The sequence below is a fragment of the Salvia miltiorrhiza genome, chromosome 1, assembly GCF_028751815.1.
Source record: "Salvia miltiorrhiza cultivar Shanhuang (shh) chromosome 1, IMPLAD_Smil_shh, whole genome shotgun sequence".
Taxonomy (NCBI): domain Eukaryota; kingdom Viridiplantae; phylum Streptophyta; class Magnoliopsida; order Lamiales; family Lamiaceae; genus Salvia; species Salvia miltiorrhiza.
The window spans coordinates 77,591,501-77,610,810 of record NC_080387.1 but is presented as its reverse complement, the minus strand read 5'-3'; positions in this window follow the sequence as shown (position 1 = coordinate 77,610,810).

The window sequence follows — 19,310 nt, the reverse complement described above, 5'->3', positions numbered from 1 at the left end:
ATCTTTGGAATCACATCCAGCCCCCAAATTCACCTCCATAAATCCCGAGAGGAATTTGACACCGAGGGTTCAGAACGTCTTTTCAAATCAGAAGCCAACCAATATCCCGATTTCACCGAAAAGGAATTGAATTTGCCATAGGGCCAAAAGGGTTTATCTTCTTCATTCGGATTCCTATGCAACTGCGATAAGATTTTCCAGCCATCACTATGGTTAACCAGATTCAACACCTTATCCACATCCCAACTAGAAGAACCATTCAAAAACAACTATTGAACTTTAACATCTGCCAGCGTCTCAGCCACACACGCCTTCCCAAATCTCCCTTCGCCCACCGGAATCCAAGAGTCTATGCCAATTCTAATTCTTGCACCATTTCCCACCTTCCACGCAACTCCTTCCGCCAACAAATCACGTCCTACAAGCAAGCTTTTCCATGCAAAAGAAGGGTTATGAGCTTTGCTTGCCAAGAGAATATCAGTCCGCGGGAAATATCGCGCTTTGAGTGAACGAGCCAGCAGTGATGAATCATCCCTTAAAATTTGCCACACCTGTTTGGCTAAAAGTACTCGGTTGAAGAGTGAGAGATCTCTAAAACCCAGCCCACCATCGCCTTTAGCCAAACAAAGTCTTTTCCAACTACGCCAATGGATTCGACGTTCATCCTCCTTTTGACCCCAAAAGAAACTAGCAGCCACACTGTTTAGCCTTTGACATATCTGATCCAGGAGTGCAAAGCAGCTCATAAGATAGCTAGGGATAGACTGCAACACTGCTTTGATGAGCACCATCTTGCCAGCACCCGATAAAAATCTCCTTTTTCCAGTCCTTTGATTTTTTTCTAGTTCTGTCCACCAATATCTGAAAAATTTTAGACTTCGATCTGCCCACAGTGTTCGGAATTCCAAGATAATTAGAACGGTTTACATTGAGAGTAACCCCCATCTGTCTCGCAAGATCCATCTGCTTTTGCTCCAGAACCCCTCCACTAAAAGAAATTGTGGATTTTTCCAAATTCACTTTTTGTCCTGAAACCTCCTCATAGGCCCGAAGATTCTTCTTTACTTCATCCACCTCCCTTGTATTAGCACGCCCAAAAATGATGCAGTCATCGACGAAAAGCAAATGGCTCACACGTGGAGTCGTTCTGCAAAGTCGGGCTCCATCCACTAACTGTCTTGTTTCCGCCTGTCGAAGCAACCCGGATAAAGCTTCGGCGCATAAAAGGAAGAGAAAATGAGATAAAGGATCTCCTTGGCGCAGTCCTCGGCTAGGCTGAAAAACACCCCCTGGAAAACCATTCACTAAAACACGAAAAGAAACAGAAGAGACACATCTCATAATCAAGTCAACAAAAGAGGTTTGGAACCCAGGTGTGTCAGAATCGACTCCAAGAAAGACCACTCCACTCTATCATAAGCCTTAACCATATCCAACTTATAAGCAAAAACACCCTTATCTTTGGCTTTATTCATTTTCATCATATGAAAAATCTCAAAAGCAAGCAAAGCATTATCCGTGATATGACGACCCGGTACAAAGGCAGACTGACTCTCATTAATAATATAGGGAAGACACAATTTAAGCCTATTTGTAATGACCTTTGACACAATTTTATAAACAACATTGCAAAGACTAATGGGTCTAAACTCTGCAGGGATAGAACACTTCTTCTTTTTTGGGATAAGACAAATAAAAGTATCATTCAAGGGAGCGGGAGACGCACCATTATTGATAATATCAAGCAACATGGGAACAACCTCAAAACGACACGACGACCAACAAGAATTATAGAAAAGAGCAGGCATACCGTCAGGCCCGGGGGCCTTGAGAGGATACATTTGCTTCAAAGCTTGCTCGATTTCCGCCTGAGTATAAGGGGAGGTCAGCTCCCTGTTCATTCCCTCCGTCACAACAGGCTCTATGGATTGCAGAACCTCTGAAGGGTTATTGGGGAATCCCGTAGTGAAGAGCTCCTAAAAATATCTCCTGAAAACTTCATCCATCTCATCATTCTTCCTTGTGGTAGTACCATCGGGTTTCATAATCTCCTTGATATGATTTATGCGCTTTCCATTAACTATTCATATATTGTTATATTAATATATAAATAATAGTAAGAACTGATGAAATAAAGACTCATTTTCAAACATAAATTAGGAACTATTTTATGTTATGAGTAGTGATAAATTGTCACTTTTAATCACAAACTAAAGACTTAGGGGAGTGTATTCGTTGTGGATTTCCACAGACTTTAAAAAGTCCATGGAATTTAAATTCCATGGAATTCACATAGATTCCAGACGACTTTCAAAGAATTCGTGGTTGGATTTCACCCCGATTTTCACTGATTTTCGAAGACTTTACGGGATAATTTTGGAATTGAATTCCATGAAACCAGCGCCCGCTAGAAGAGACCCAGCGCCCGCGGAGTCCCTGCACCCGCTGGAAACCCAGCGACCGCTGGGAATATCGCCTATATATACATACTCAGCGGGCGCTGGTGCCCTAATTCTCACATTCTCTATTTTCGCCGCTATACAGACATCTCCCAAGCATCCCAGCCAAAACCAAAAAAACCACCACCACTTCAGTCCTTCCATACCACCACCCTCTCCGGTCACCTTCAACGACATAATGGTCCGAACCAAGAACGCCAACGTCCGTAGAGGCGAGGAGGAGCCAACTTTGAGGGAAAGGTACGAATGTCCCTTTGACTTGCAAACCGAACTAGAGGGAGAAATATTTAAGAAATTTAACATGAACTACATTACTTGTCCGCATTACTTGGATTGGGACTTGGTTATTGATTTGAAACTTGAGCGGCAAGTTGCTTTGTATTTGAATAATCTAGGGATGAAAGAGTATGCTAGAGATATTGAATTTTCTGGGTATGATCCTCTATGTTATGAGTGGTGATATGAAATGGATTAAAGCTAGGATGTATGAGCGAGAGTATAAAATTAGTTTGGCTAGAATGAATGTTGTTTTTGGTTTCCCTACTTTTGGATTATCTGATAAACCTCGGGGATGGAATGTTAATCAAGTGTGGAATCAATTGACTGGCTGTGATAATTGGGATAGCTCGGGTATGCCTAGTGGGTACATTAAGGATCTGGCGTTGTCTATTGTTCATAAATTTCTTGCATATAATGTGTCTGGAAAGGAGCAGGCGAATAAGGTGAATGCATATATGAGGTATTTTTGCTGGCTTGTGCTTTAGATGGCACAAAAGTGTGCGTTTCTTCCTACAGCCACACCGTTTCCAACAGCAATCCCCAAGTCTTCAAAATCCGAAAAACTCCCAGTGCGTAAGTATGCATCTTTTGGGTGAGCCTAAAATAATAAATAAGAAAATTATTAATTAACTATATTATTTAAATAACATTGTGTTTAAAAAATAATTGATAACAAATTTACCTCTATATACGCATCCCATACTTCATCTGAGGCCGTGAATTTTTTGGTGTTGTTGTCATAGCCAAAACCAGAGTTAAACTTCAAGAGTGTTGAATAAGCATTCCAACGGCTCTTAAACCATTTGATACGACTTTGGTAGTGATTATAATTTTTATTGCACCTAAGTATTTCATTCAGAACAGGCAATATCATTTCCTCTACTGTGGCTTTGCTAAATAAACCACTATTATCGCGTCATCCCCTATGTGCAGACTCAACCAGAATTTCTAACAAGGCATCACTTTGTTCCTTTGTCCATGATTCATACACTGCCCTTTTTTTGGAATCTTGTGGTTGAGAGTCTCCAATCATAATATTACTAGACACCGAAAATAAATACGGATACAGTACTATATCAATGAATAAAAATAAAAAAATAAAAAACATCAACAAAAAACTGAAATCAACTCATATGCAATAGAAACACAGCATACAGTTGCTAACAATTTATAAAGGTACAAGATTCATGCTTTAGAAAAATTGCATAATTGTATTATTATTAATAATTCCTAACCACTTATTAAGCCCAATTAATTCTTACGAGGTTATTAAGCGGATGTTCGATTTAGCTACTTTCTTTTTATCGATTAAATAGGGCGAGATCTATTTAATTATCAAGTGGGTTAGAACACTCTAAGATGAGCGGATTAATTATAGTTATTATCCGACCTCATGCGACGAGCCTTATTTAAGTTATTTATTTTATTTAATCCGAAAGTTAGGATCAATAGTAGTATTTCCCGAACTATTAAGCAAGATAATAAATCATGCATAAGAGAGTCATGCATATTTATTTTCGCATTCTCATTATTTGAGAATTCTGTTCGAGCAAATTTCTTATTTAAAGTTCTCGCAATAAAGGTCAAGCGGGATAGCAATAACTAGATTAAGAGTCACTACACCACAACAAGAGTTGCTATCAGGTGGGCATTACTTTCATATATATATATCAAATGAGTTTAAATGTTACATTTGAACAACTATCTCGTTACAAAATCTTTGAATTGAAGTTATTTCAAGTATTGTCTTGCCATAAAATGTTTCAATTTCAGTATGATATCTATCTGATGTGGCTTTGCCAAATTATGTAATCGAATTCGGGTCCTGAGCAGTTGATAGCTATCCTGCCAGGGCTAGTGTACACCAGTGACCGTAAGTCATCTAGCGGGTTGGCCGGTCAAGTGACCGTGAGAGGTGGCCACCTCTCCGGCACGTAGTTCCAGATATGATAGATTACAAGAGAACTTAGACTGCAGTCGAACTTTAAGAATCACAAATGAATTTAGTAAGCTTGGGCCTATTTCACGAAAACTCCCTTGCTGTACTGTTTATGATGGCATGACAATTTACAGTTTTGAAGCATGTATTTTTATACTTAGGCATACGTGCCCACTGAGTACTTTTGTACTCAGCCCTGCATATATTTCTAAATGTGCAGGTTGAGCAGATGCTGGTGGTGATGAAGTGACGAGCGGAGTCTTTTGTCTTATCGTTATGTATTAATGAACTCTGGGGATACATGTCTTCATACATGTAATCAGAGCCTTATTCCGCTGCGTACTCAAAAGTATTATGATATTTTGGCTAAGTTGGAATTATCCGAACTTACTAGTTTATTTGAGTCAATATGACTAAACCTTCGTTATATTATAAATATTCCTTTTGTTAACATCGATTAAATACTATCCTTCTTTGTTTAATTATTCCCCTTTCTACCCCGCTTCTAATCTCCCTCCCTTAGTCACGGTTTCCCCGGCTTAATTATCCTCAATTAGGTCCGGTCGTGACAGAGTGGTATCAGAGCAGATCATTTGCTCTGAACCCTAGAGTTAACCCATTTTTCTAGTATGATCACTAGTATATAAGAGTCAGTCAACCAAAGCTCAACACTTCATCACATCGCCATGCTCAACCAGGAGGAAGAACAACAAAAGGTTTTCAAGAGTCAAAAGCTTTATATTTCGCGCGAATCCGCAAGTGTTTATTATCATGCTTATGCCTTTATTAAGAAGATCACTCAATGAACTTAGATGCGTTAAGAATGCATGATCACCATTGTGAGAAATACAGTAGAAGCAACTTGCAGGAACACGATTACTATTCACCACAGGTTAAGGTGAAGAGTGAGCTACAAGAGGTGGAAGTCAAACGTCACACAAGGGGACACAAGAAGCTGGCAACCAAGATACAACGAGGTGTAAAGAAGTGTGTCATGCTAGTTAATGACACGGGCATAGTTCTTCGTTCGGACTGTTCACGCAAGGCGGAACGCCGAATCAACTATAGCCTTAATCGAACGAGTATCATGAGCATTTCTCATTACAATAAGTGTGATATATATATATGGCTAGCTAGACGCAGCATAATAGGATACCTCCATCGAACCCTAGTCAGTACTATTTACAACATGATAGCGACTACACGATTGATACCCGAGTCTAGTGTTAAGATCTTACGATGTTGAGGTACGGTAGTTCAAATTATGATCACCCGTTCCGTGACTGAATACCTTGTAAAGGTTCCGCCAGATGGCCAGTACGTCAGGGGTAGCACTTAGATAGATCTTTAGATCCAGGCTCTCATATCGATGTGAAGTCCTCATTGAGGCAATTTTCTTATGAGGTGCATACAGTGACCTATTGGTCCTTCGCGGCAAGTCGTTCCACTATGTTTTATTTATATGTTCGCTTAAGTTTTAGTAGGAGCAGAACTCGATGAGTTAATGAGTAACTATAGAAATGATAGTATGTCCTTATTGCGTTTTAATGCGCTGACAACTTGTGTTTTGACTCATTAGAATGCCACCGAGACGAGGACGCCCGAGAGGAAGGGGAAGGGGTCCCCGAAATGAGGAAAGAGGTTCGGAAGTTGGGCCAGAACCAGAAATTGTCCCACCACCTGTGCAGCCGGAACGAAGAATCGAAGAATTATTCCTGCGACAGAACCCACCTACCTTTAACGGAATAGGGGATCCGGCAGAGGCCGAAACCTGGATACGCGCTATAGAGCGCATTTTCAACTTTCTGCGCTGCACTGATCAAGAACGCCTGAATTGCGTGTCCTTTCAACTGACTGGGTCAGCTGATTTCTGGTGGGAAGCAAGGATGAAAACAATGACAGCCGAGCAATTGGAAAATCTGACTTGGGAACAATTCAAAGCCGGCTTATATGACAAGTATATACCCAAGAGCTATCGCAAGAATAAGGAGGCCGAGTTTTACAATCTGAAACAAGGGAAGATGTCGGTAACCCAATACGACAGGATGTTCTGCGATATGTCTAGGTATGCGCCAGGACAGGTTGACACGGATGAGAAAATGGCTGAGAAATTTTGTGCCGGTCTGAGGCACGAAATTAGGATGGCGTTGGCAAGCCATGGAGGATTGTCTTATACTGAGTCGCTTAGCCGAGCATTGGACATTGAGGCAGCAATGCCGGGAAAAAGACCAGCATCTATGCCAGCACCTCCACATAATCAGAATCATGATCAGAATTTCAAGGGAAAGAGAAAATGGGACAATAGTAACTCGGGCCAAGCCGAGAAGAGGCCATGGCAGGGGCAGACTTTCCCGTCACAGAGCTATGGGGGTCAGAGTGCATCAAAACAGATGGGAAATAGCCAGCAAAGAACTCCACCTTGCCCCAAATGTAACAAAAGTCATGTGGGAATCTGTAAGGCCGGCAGTGATAGTTGCTATATCTGCAACCAGAAGGGGCACTATGCAAACCGATGCCCGAATAAGCAACACGGGATGGGTTCAAGGCCGAACCCACCTATCCAGGCTCCGCATCTGCGAGCAATCCAAGCTCTGCCCCAACCATACCCAGGGCAGCAACCACAGTATCAGCTGCCACAGCAACACCAACAGCTACCGTACCAACCACAACCTCAACAACCGTATCAGCAACAGGCTCGCCAACAACAGCAGCGACAACAGAAACAACATGAAGAGCCTCGTCATGCTAGAGCCTATGCTATGAGGCAGAAGCAGCCCGAGAACAACCAGGGAAACCTGGCAGGTATGGGCATGCTACTCAATACTCCTGTTGTACTCCTATTTGATACGGGCGCATCGCATACTTTCATTGCAAGTGCCTGCGTTGATGCCTTAAGACTAAAAACGGAAAGAGCTTATCAGGGGTTGAGTATATCATCACCAATAGGGGGGATGACGACAGTAGAACATGTGTGCTTGAACCTAGAACTGAACATAGGACCACTCAGGGTTTTAGTGAACAACTCATATGTTATACCGATGGGAGACGTGGACATAATTCTAGGAATGGACTGGCTGGCTGAGAACTACGCCACCATCCTATGTAATGAAAGACGGATATCATTTCGACCCCCAGGAAGGGAGCCGTCACATTTCCACGGAATTAGCATGGGGAGAAGAAAGATGATCATCTCCGCTCTGCAAGCAACGAGAATGATGAAGAAATGACACCCAGCCTACCTCGTGTATTTACATGGAGAACCGGGAACTGAAAAGAGCATAGAAGATGTAGCAATTGTACGGGACTTTTCAGATGTATTTCCAGAGATTCTGCCAGGGCCGCCACCGGACAGACCAATTGAGTTTACCATTGATTTGGAGCCCAGGGCAGCTCCCATTTCAAAGGCTCCGTACCGGATGGCTCCTAAAGAGTTGGAAGAACTCAAGATACAACTGCAAGAACTTTTGGATCTTGGATTCATTAGGCCAAGTGTATCACCTTGGGGTGCACCCGTACTTTTCGTGAAGAAAAAGGATGGCACACTGCGAATGTGCATAGACTATAGGGAGCTGAACAAAGTGACACTCAAGAACAAATACCCTTTACCAAGGATAGATGACCTCTTCGACCAGCTCAAGGGAGCAAGCGTGTTCTCGAAGATTGATTTGCGGTCTGGTTATCACCAGTTAAAGATTCGACCAGAAGACGTACCTAAGACGGCGTTTCGAACTAGGTATGGCCACTACGAATTTTTAGTTGTGCCATTCGGGCTAACCAACGCGCCAGCCGTGTTCATGGACCTCATGAATCGAGTGTTTCATCCGTACTTAGATAAATTTGTCTTAGTATTCATCGATGATGTCTTGATATACTCGAAGAACAAGAAAGATCATGAGGAACACCTGAGAATTGTCCTAGAAACATTGAGGACGGAGCGCCTTTATGCCAAATTCAGCAAGTGCGAGTTTTGGCTCAGCGAAGTCACGTTTTTAGGACATATTGTGTCATTAGAAGGGATTAAAGTGGACCCTGAGAAAGTGCAAGCGGTGCGCGAATGGAGATCGCCTACTAACCCTAATGAGATAAGAAGTTTCTTAGGATTGGCAGGTTACTATCGGAGGTTCATAGAAGGATTTTCCAAAATCGCAAGGCCAATGACGCAACTATTCAGGAAGGGAATAAAATTTTCTTGGACAAAGGAGTGCGAGAAGAGCTTCCAAAAACTCAAGGAAAAGTTAACTACGACACCAGTGTTAGCCGTCCCAACAGCTGACAAGGAATACGTGATCTATACAGACGCGTCCAAAAATGGACTTGGCTGCGTGCTGATGCAAGAAGGAAGAGTGATAGCATACGCATCGCGACAACTTAGACCACACGAACTTAACTACCCGACTCATGATTTGGAGTTAGCCGCAGTGGTACACGCACTGAAGATTTGGAGACATCACCTATATGGAGTTAGGTGCGAGATATTCACGGACCACAAAAGCCTGAAATACTTTTTCGAGCAAAAGGACCTTAACATGAGGCAAAGGAGATGGCTCGAACTAGTGAAAGATTATGACTGTGGTATTAACTACCACCCAGGCAAGGCCAACGTAGTGGCTGATGCATTGAGTCGTAAGACTCAATCCAAATTGGGATCTCTCATCACTCGAGAGATGGAGCTCATAAGAGAATTTGGTAAAATGAGCATGGAAGTGGTCAAACCACCAGGAACGATAGCAAGCGTTGTGGCAACGGTACCTAACTTAAGGAAGATGATCGTAGAAGCACAAAGAAAAGACGAGAAGATGGAAAAGCTACGGGAAGCGGTAAGGAAATGAGGCGTCAAGAATTATCAAGAAGCATCAGATAATGCTATCCTTTTTGAGAGAAGGATATGCATCCCCCACGATGATGAACTTAAGGATAAAATCATGAGCGAAGCCCACGATACCCCTTATACTGCCCACCCGGGGAGCACTAAGATGTATCAAGATCTAAAGAAGCATTTTTGGTGGGAAGGCATGAAAAGAGACATAGCATCCTTTGTAGAGAGATGCCTAGCTTGCCAACAAGTGAAGGCCCTACACCAAAGGCCATATGGAAAGCTACAACCATTAGAAATCCCAGAATGGAAGTGGGAGCACATAGCAATGGATTTTGTGACCAGTTTGCCCAAGACAAGGAAAGGAAACACTGCCATTTGGGTAATAGTGGATCGACTCATGAAGTGTGCTCATTTTATACCAATACCAATCACACACGGGTCAGACAAGCTAGCTCAGTTGTATGTTCGAGAGATCGTGCGCTTACACGGCGTGCCCGTGTCGATCACTTCAGACTGAGACTCTAAATTTACTTCTAGATTTTGGATGAGCTTACAGAAGGAGTTAGGCACGAGGCTAAATTTCAGCACCGCCTTCCATCCACAGACAGATGGGCAATCTGAAAGGACAATTCAGACCCTCGAAGACATGTTAAGAACAGTGGTGTTAGACAGAGGCGGAAATTGGGAAGCGGTGCTGCCATTGACCGAGTTTGCCTACAATAATAGTTATCAGGCGACCATTGATATGGCACCTTACGATGCGCTGTATGGAAGGAAGTGCAGATCCCCACTTTACTGGGATGAAGTGGGTGAAAGAAAAGTTTTAGGACCGGACATGGTCAATGACTCAATGAGATGGTTGAGATAGTCCGCCAGATCAGAGGGCGGATAAAGGAGGCACAGGATAGACAGAAATCTTACGCTGATGCACGCCGAACTGAGTTACATTTTGAAATAGGAGACAAGGTCTTCCTAAAGGTATCTCCTACCAAGGGGATAACTAGGTTTGGTGTCAAGGGAAAACTTAGGCCCCGATTCGTAGGACCTTATGAGATTTTAGAGAGGATAGGTCCAGTGGCCTATAAGTTGGCGTTACCGCCAAGTTTTGGAAACGTTCACAACGTCTTCCACGTGTCGCAACTTAGGAAATACGTTTTCGATCCGAAGCATGTGATCCACCAAGAAGAGATGATCCTTAGCCCAGACTTAAGCTATGAAGAGAGACCAGAGGCCATTCTAGATCGAAAAGTGCAACAACTTAGGAATAAGGCAATCACATCAGTGAAAGTCTTATGGAAACACCACGGACAAGAGGAAGCCACGTGGGAGCTTGAAGACAAGATGAAGGAGAAATACCCCGAGCTGTTTTAGCAAGAGATATGCAAATTTCGGGACGAAATTTTTGATAAGAGGGGTAGTATGTAGTAACCCGCTCTTTTAATTTATTAAAACCAGCAATGCAATAATTAATTATTGCGTCTTTCAGTGATGATCTATTATTTCAGAATTATAACTGACTTAGCGAAGTCATGTTATTTATTAAGTGCAATAGAAATATTATTTTTATTATTATTATTATTATTTTACTCGAGTCGTGGATTATTCCGACTTGTGAGGAAAATTAAATCTTCGGATTTAATTTAGATATTAGATGATCAGATGAATTAAATCTACGGATTTAATTTAGAATTATTTTACAGTCTATTGACATTAGCAAAACAAGAAATAGAATATCGAGACACGAGATTTATTAGAATATACAGATACACAGATAGGCGATTAAATAGTAGAATCAAAGTTAGCATTTTTGAAACAAAATGACCAACGCTGGAAGATTCTATCTATCACAGCACAATTTTTACAACATATCTATTACAATGATCACACAAAGTTCCAAGCCCACAATTCAAAAACACCATCTGCCAACATAGAAACAAAAAAAGAAAGCAAAGAGGAGAAAAAGGGATAAGAGGCGTGTGAAATTGCTGCTGCTGCTACAGCTACAGCCCCTCCCCTCCTATCCCCTTCTCCCTACACCCTCCCCTTTCCCTATGCTATAGCCGCCCACCCCTCCAATCCCCTTCTCCCTACCCTCCTACCTATTCTTTAGCACACTCAAGTGTGCAGCTAACAAGCCCTTTTTCCTCACACTCCAGTCTCCAATTCACTATCCTCCTCATTCTGCACTTAGAAGCTTTTGGAGCAGAAATCTTCATCCATTGCCCTGCCAACTTCAAGGTAAGTTTTGGCTTAAACTTCTCCATCTTCTTCCATAATGTTACCTGCATTCGTTAAGCAACAACAAATACTACCATTTTCAGTTTCAAGCATTTGATACTCCAGCTAACAATGGAAGAAGTAAGATAAACCATCAGTTCATTTCCCTGCCAAAAACTTCAAGAGGTAAATTTGGCTTTAATTCCTCCACTTAAATTCTTATACTCCTGCAAGTATTGAGAAAAGCCAACAACCTTCTATTTCAGTTATCATCAACTCAACCACAGCAACATCCCACCAAAACAAACATTCAAGGTGATCAGTCTATCTCAGTTTACTCCCTCATGCCGCACAAGTCACAACATCATATTATGTTTTTATGAAAGGAGTGAATAGGAAACAGGAAGGCTTATTCACATAAGAAATACAGAACTTATCGATGAGCAGTATAAACACCTATAGAGGCAACCATAGGATTTAGAACACTTAGCTTACGATAGGAAGAACGACGGCTTTCCCGTTCGGTTGAAGCTGAGACGACGATGACAGCGGTGAAGGCGAACTCCCGCTGCCTCGTTGGAACCGAATAGGACAGCAACAAGCGGCGTACCCTCCTCCGCCAGAATCCAGCAGCGGCATAGCACGGCTCGAACCCGCTGACTCCGGAGGGCAACAACAAAGCCGGACCTTTCCCTGGTCGCCGGAGGAACGTAACGGCGACGCTGACCTCACTGGCTCGCGGACTCGCCGGCCTCCACTGGTGGCGACAGCAATTCAGATAGGGGAATAACTAGGGCCTTTCCCTTCATCACCTTCGGAGGGCTTGAGAGAGGGGGGATAATGAAGAGAGAATCCGACGCAGGAGGACGGACGAGACCTCGGCTGTTCGCCGGGAGTTACAGCGGCGGCGGCGATTTTGGATTTTGGGAAATTAGGGCTCCTCATTGGGGATCCCCCATTCAATTGAGGAAGGAGGGAGGACGAACGAAGGCGGCGGCCTCAGAGACGCAGACGACAGCCGTTCGCCGGACACCCAGTTGCAGCGGCGACGGCGACCTTCAATTCATGAGTTAGGGCTCGATTAAGGCCTTCAATTCGTGAGTTAGGGCTGATGTGAATTGAGGAAGAAGCGAGACGAAGGGAGGAGGCTCGGCTGGCCGTCGTCCTCGCCGGAGCAGTTCGCGGCGGAGCTCGCGAAGAGACAAGAGCGGGCGAGAGAGAGAGAGAGGTCTTGAGCGGCGTCTGAAATTGAGAAGTGAGAGAAAGTGAGAGAGAGAACCGATTGTTGAGGGGGAGGGGTTGGGCCTCCTCATTTATTTTCTTTGGGCCGAATTTCTTTAATTATTTGGGCCTCTGCATCTTATGTAATCTAGCCCAGATTAATTTTCATTTTATAGTTTGGGCTTGTAATTATTTCAGTAATTGGACCATTTTCCTTGGGCCTGTTCAATTATTTTACTTGGGCCCAGAATTATGTTATTTTGGTTGGCCTGTTACTATTTCATTTGGGGCCCAGATTTATTTAGTTATTCGAGCCCAGTAATCATATCTCAATTGGGCCTTGTATTTTAATCATTCAGCCTAAATTTAATTATTTTACTTGGGCTCCAGATTTATATATAAATGGGCTGTATTTATTTATTTAATTTAGGCCCACTTTCACTCACTTAATTATTGTATTATTATTAATAATTCCTAACCACTTATTAAGCCCAATTAATTCTTACGAGGTTATTAAGCGGATGTTCGATTTAGCTACTTTCTTTTTATCGATTAAATAGGGCGAGATCTATTTAATTATCAAGTGGGTTAGAACACTCTAAGATGAGCGGATTAATTATAGTTATTATCCGACCTCATGCGACGAGCCTTATTTAAGTTATTTATTTTATTTAATCCGAAAGTTAGGATCAATAGTAGTATTTCCCGAACTATTAAGCCAGATAATAAATCATGCATAAGAGAGTCATGCATATTTATTTTCGCATTCTCATTATTTGAGAATTCTGTTCGAGCAAATTTCTTATTTAAAGTTCTCGCAATAAAGGTCAAGCGGGAGAGCAATAACTAGATTAAGAGCCACTACACCACAACAAGAGTTGCTATCAGGTGGGCATTACTTTCATATATATATATATATATATATATATATATCAAATGAGTTTAAATGTTACATTTGAACAACTATCTCGTTACAAAATCTTTGAATTGAAGTTATTTCAAGTATTGTCTTGCCATAAAATGTTTCAATTTCAGTATGATATCTATCTGATGTGGCTTTGCCAAATTATGTAATTGAATTCGGGTCCTGAGCAGTTGATAGCTATCCTGCCAGGGCTAGTGTACACCAGTGACCGTAAGTCATCTAGCGGGTTGGCCGGTCAAGTGACCGTGAGAGGTGGCCACCTCTCCGGCACGTAGTTCCAGATATGATAGATTACAAGAGAACTTAGACTGCAGTCGAACTTTAAGAATCACAAATGAATTTAGTAAGCTTGGGCCTATTTCACGAAAACTCCCTTGCTGTACTGTTTATGATGGCATGACAATTTACAGTTTTGAAGCATGTATTTTTATACTTAGGCATACGTGCCCACTGAGTACTTTTGTACTCAGCCCTGCATATATTTCTAAATGTGCAGGTTGAGCAGATGCTGGTGGTGATGAAGTGACGAGCGGAGTCTTTTGTCTTATCGTTATGTATTAATGAACTCTGGGGATACATGTCTTCATACATGTAATCAGAGCCTTATTCCGCTGCGTACTCAAAAGTATTATGATATTTTGGCTAAGTTGGAATTATCCGAACTTACTAGTTTATTTGAGTCAATATGACTAAACCTTCGTTATATTATAAATATTCCTTTTGTTAACATCAATTAAATACTATCCTTCTTTGTTTAATTATTCCCCTTTCTACCCCGCTTTTAATCTCCCTCCCTTAGTCACGGTTTCCCCGGCTTAATTATCCTCAATTAGGTCCGGTCGTAACACCATAAGAGAAAGTGATGATACAAGGTTGAAGACAAAGTACAACAATGACGTCTACGTAATCCAAAGAGCTCTTGCTCTTTACTCATAAGTTCCTTTTCGTTTGTGTTTGCCCTCAGCATTGAGGTTTTGCTATGTATTAAGTTGTTTCCCAGAGAAGGATTCTGCTTAGACTATTGCTGAGTTGATTCATATCTTTATATTGTGAGTGGGATCTTTGTTGCCGGGCTTAAAGTTTGACATCATTTGATATTCAGTGTGCTGTGTTTGTGATAACTTAGAGGCATTGATGGTTCTTAGAATCAGTCTGTCAATGGTTGCCTTTCGGTTTTCATCTGTCAGAAGTCGTAAAAGATCTTTTGGAATGGTCAATTTTATAAAATAGAGATTATCTCACATTTGAATTGGTAAATGCTTATTGTTAATTTTTAGTATAAACGATGATTTCAAATGCTTTATTGTGGTGAACTGGTGGAAATATGAGATGTAGATATTTAATCATTCTGAGCATATGCCGGATGGGGATTTTGAGTCAATGGCCCACGAAGCTGACACGTGTTGGCTTTCACAGAATTTTTAGTTTTAGCATAAGGAAATCCATTTTTTGATATGCAATTTGTGTTTGGGAAAAAATGTTATAGAAACTCGAAAGCTTGTCTTGTAGGCATGTTATAGAACCCCGCAAGCTTGTCATGTTAATTATTTATGCCAAGTATATGGCAATGGTTGTTTAGCAATGTCATCAAACGCCACCGAGAAAAATTAGACCAAACACTAAAGTGATTTTATCGACAGTGTTGAAGAGGTTGCCTTCAACTTCTGTTGGGAACCTTGTGGAATATCCTAATCCTTGTTTTGATGATACCAAAATTCATAGGACTTAACTGTAATAGACTAGAATTGTTTTGAACTCAAGTGTTAGAGTTCGTTTCTAGTTTAGTTTGCGGTATCGAAGACTGAAGACTGAAGAACGAAGGACTGAAGACTGAAGACTGCTGATACCAACTGAAAAATACGACATATGGAAGTTTCGGCTTGAAAGCTTCCCCACAAAAGCCTAGGGAGCCAACGAGGCACTGGTATGTTCTTACTCGTATCTCTTCTCTTATCCTACCCCTTTAATGAAGGCCTATTCGACAAACTGGGAACAATCCAAAACAAACTTGAGATTTTTGTAACCTCATATTGGAAGTTGGTGGTCTTGTAGCTCGAACACGTTCATGGAGGGGCGTTTTGATAAACCAGTTCCTTTATCTGTAAGTTCTTCAACCATTTTTTCCCCCTTTCATATTAGCCTTTTTGAGTTTGGTACCGTTGTCACAACTACTTTATACACGAACAGAAGATGGCCGAGTTCTTGGTTGCAGTGTGGGAAGAAGACTAATGCGACTCTTTATGACCAAGAAACGCGTCTGCCTTTCTTGCTGCTTTCGTCTTAACTAGTGCGAGTTTTTGTTAGTCGATGATCTTGGAACTGAATCTTGTAGTTCTTGGTGTAGTAGGAGTTTCAAAAATGGATATTGGTTTTCTTGTTTGCAATTCTTTTCCCAGATTGATTGCGTTGTTGAATGCTTCTTTGACTTTTCAAAAATTATACTATGATATATATGTCTACTGAAATTTCCACGTAAATTCAAGTTAGATGATGATGATGATTTTGTTTTCTAGCACTTTTAAATTTTAAATATCGATTGGTAGGTCATATTCCATTGCAACTTGTATTTTTTGTGGGCTGCTAAAATTTCCTAAGCAATTTCTTATTGAAATTTCTTTGTGGAATTCATGGTGGGTTTTCCTTCAGAAACTTCTTGGAATTTTGCTTGGACTTTTCAGAATTATTGCATTAATTATTTGAAAAAATATGGTTACGTAATGAAACAGAGTTTGTATTCATGATAAAGTTTGAGATAATATCGTGTCAAATTTGATGTGTTGATAAAGTTTTATGTGATATTTATATTTACATATTAAGTATGTATTCGAAAGAACCAGAAAACGAAGCTAAGTATATATATCTAACTATAAGAAATGAAAAAATCAAAAAATATGTAGATATTTATATTTGAGAATGACTACTACATATCACAATCGGAACAATTTGACACCATGCTATATCTAAAATGCATTTTTATTCTCCACACACTTACCTAAAGAAGAAAAGAAAAGAAAAAAAAACAGACTTCAATTAAGAAACACAAACTCCACAAAATTTTACACACACCACGCGCACAAAATACATTTCTATCTACATCTTTTTTCATTTATTTTAGTATTTTTTAAAAGATAACCCAAAAAATTAGGTATCAATTTGTGATCATTTTCTAATACTTCATATAAGTCCACATCATAAACCATCACATGACGCGAATAAATATACAAGTGAATCTAATCACTTATTTGTATAAATTCTATGTGACTTGGACATTACTTAATTATGATTTTATTGTAAAATATAACTATATTATATTACAAATAATGTTTTTCACGTATTTCAGCTTAGGCTAAGACGTATTTAAAATAAAATTAAACGAGAGTGGATGAGAAGTACCACCCGAAGTTTAAACCTTGAAAAAAAAAAAGCAATCTTTGAATTCAACGTTAAATTTTCATTTCCTTCCATGAATTTCATTGTCATGGAATATTTTATCTTGGAATATTTTTTTTGAAGGGTATCTTGGAACATTATTGGTTTAGAAAAAAAACAAAGTGGAGTTGCATTTGGGTGACGGATATAATTTTAATTTATTGTAGAGCAATCCGAATAAAAAGAAATAAAAGGCGAGGGCCGCGACCGCGAGGCACAGCCGCACAAGTGATGCACACAAGGATTTTTCTAAATTTGCGAACCTTCTTAAATCCTACTCTCCTTTGAGTCTTGAAATAAGGCAAATATTTCTTAAGTTTCTTCCAGCATAAATCTCCAAGTATATATCTGAATTTGTGTATGTCTTTATTTGTGTGTTGATTTAGTTATTTGATTGAATGTGAATCGTTTAATTTGAATGTTTTCAATCCATGGAAAACCCATTTACGTTTTGCATCGAAGTAAGCGAATTGTGGTTCTTGACAATGAATTCTTTCTCGAGTTGATGTAAAAAATGTTTCTTTCTTTTTCAATAAAAGGATTGATTAGTAATTGGGCACTTATGTTTTTCAACTATTGAATTTCACGAAAACTACTTGTTTACATTCAGTTTCTTGAATTCAAAGATAGTTTTGGTTGATTTTTTGTTAATTTTTTTGCCCTTTAGGAACCTTGCAGAAGGATACTTTGATTTAAAGTCAAAATGGAGATCGATAAGGCCATAAGAGAAAGTGATGATACAAGGTTGAAGACAAAGTACAACAATGTCGTCTACGTAATCCAAAGAGCTCTTGCTCTTTACTCGTAAGTTCCTTTTCGTTTGTGTTTGCCCTCAGCATTGAGGTTTTGCTATGTATTAAGTTGTTTCCCAGAGAAGGATTCTGCTTAGACTATTGCTGAGTTGATTCATATCTTTATATTGTGAGTGGGATCTTTGTTGCCGGGCTTAAAGTTTGACATCATTTGATATTCAGTGTGCTGTGTTTGTGATAACTTAGAGGCATTGATGGTTCTTAGAATCAGTCTGTCAATGGTTGCCTTTCGGTTTTCATCTGTCAGAAGTCGTAAAAGATCTTTTGGAATGGTCAATTTTATAAAATAGAGATTATCTCACATTTGAATTGATAAATGCTTATTGTTAATTTTTAGTATAAACGATGATTTCAAATGCTTTATTGTGGTGAACTGGTGGAAATATGAGATGTAGATATTTAATCATTCTGAGCATATGCCGGATGGGGATTTTGAGTCAATGGCCCACGAAGCTGACACGTGTTGGCTTTCACAGAATTTTTAGTTTTAGCATAAGGAAATCCATTTTTTGGTATGCAATTTGTGTTTGGGAAAAAATGTTATAGAAACTCGAAAGCTTGTCTTGTAGGCATGTTATAGAACCCCGCAAGCTTGTCATGTTAATTATTTATGCCAAGTATATGGCAATGGTTGTTTAGCAATGTCATCAAACGCCACCGAGAAAAATTAGACCAAACACTAAAGTGATTTTATCGACAGTGTTGAAGAGGTTGCCTTCAACTTCTGTTGGGAACCTTGTGGAATATCCTAATCCTTGTTTTGATGATACCAAAATTCATAGGACTTAACTGTAATAGACTAGAATTGTTTTGAACTCAAGTGTTAGAGTTCGTTTCTAGTTTAGTTTGCGGTATCGAAGACTGAAGACTGAAGAACGAAGGACTGAAGACTGAAGACTGCTGATACCAACTGAAAAATACGACATATGGAAGTTTCGGCTTGAAAGCTTCCCCACAAAAGCCTAGGGAGCCAACGAGGCACTGGTATGTTCTTACTCGTATCTCTTCTCTTATCCTACCCCTTTAATGAAGGCCTATTCGACAAACTGGGAACAATCCAAAACAAACTTGAGATTTTTGTAACCTCATATTGGAAGTTGGTGGTCTTGTAGCTCGAACACGTTCATGGAGGGGCGTTTTGATAAACCAGTTCCTTTATCTGTAAGTTCTTCAACCATTTTTTCCCCTTTCATATTAGCCTTTTTGAGTTTGG